At 42.0% G+C, this 1,076-nt stretch overlaps 1 non-coding gene across 1 annotated transcript; it reads left to right on the top strand.

Annotated features, from left to right (window-relative positions):
- The first annotated feature begins 731 nt into the window (after window positions 1-731).
- Window positions 732-803, top strand: Trnag-ucc (transfer RNA glycine (anticodon UCC)). Its single transcript has one exon. It is a non-coding gene; the product is annotated as a tRNA-Gly (tRNA).
- The last annotated feature ends 273 nt before the right edge of the window (window positions 804-1,076 follow it).

Below are 1,076 nucleotides of genomic sequence, written 5' to 3'. Positions count from 1 at the left end.
GGTAGTATATGATTTTAGATAACTGAATGGTCTGTAACAATTCTGAGCTGAACAAACTACCAGGTCCTTAATATACAACATGAACAGTGGCAGTCCCCACACACTTTCTTTGCGAAACAACTAAAGTCGATGACTCTTCATCCAAGAAATCCTCAGCACAGTCACCAGTCAGACACTACTCCGCGTTGCCCTACATCAAAGACGCAGCAACCAACCCTGACACAGTGATTAAATTTTCTTAATATATCGGACTCACTGTATACTGTAAAACAATAAGATTTAGAATTTCCTGAAACAAAAGGAATAAAGTCTTAATTATGCACCGAGCAAGGTAGTCAAAGCTTAAGAACTTAAGTTTCTTTTGAAAAGAATGGACCTGATTCTCCATCATGCTATCCGTATTCAGATTATGCTTGATAATGGATGACGGCATGGACCTTTTGATGCGAACACAGACAATCTGCTTCCCGTTCTTGTCTAAATTTGTGCTCCATCTGTAAAGACCACGTCGTCGACGAAACTTTAAATTTTTTTTCTCTCACATTACCTTGCAACTCCTCAATAGCCGACTCTGTCAAATGACGGAGACCATCTGCGCGTGAATCAAACTCAGAGCGTGCTGCACGCAAGTCCTTCCAGCTGGGATCTGGTCTTGTAAGGTCACGGTGAAAGCCGGATCGGCGCTGCGTTCCTCTCGATGAGTCTGCAACGTGCTACGTCGGTGTCATCCGGCGATGGTGGTGTAATGGTCAGCATAGTTGCCTTCCAAGCAGTTGATCCGGGTTCGATTCCCGGCCATCGCAGCTATTTTTACTTCTTGCATTTGGGACATTATGTCAAACCTGGATTGTTCAGTATTATTTTAATTTATTTTAATCTTAGGTCATAGGCCATAGAAATACTCAAGTATACGTGCATTACAGCTCCGTGCCGCTACGGTGATCCCCATGATCTTGTACTGATTCGTAATTCATTGCAACTCTGGCACCTTCAGGTAAGAGAGGCACTTCGATCTTTATTATTTCTTATAAATTTAAATGGTCTTGATCGCAATATAGTGTAATAACAACTTCATG

This window comes from Schistocerca cancellata, chromosome 7 (genome assembly GCF_023864275.1).
Source record: "Schistocerca cancellata isolate TAMUIC-IGC-003103 chromosome 7, iqSchCanc2.1, whole genome shotgun sequence".
Taxonomy (NCBI): domain Eukaryota; kingdom Metazoa; phylum Arthropoda; class Insecta; order Orthoptera; family Acrididae; genus Schistocerca; species Schistocerca cancellata.
The sequence above is the reverse complement of the archived record's forward strand: the minus strand, read 5'-3'. Positions and strand labels throughout refer to the sequence as shown.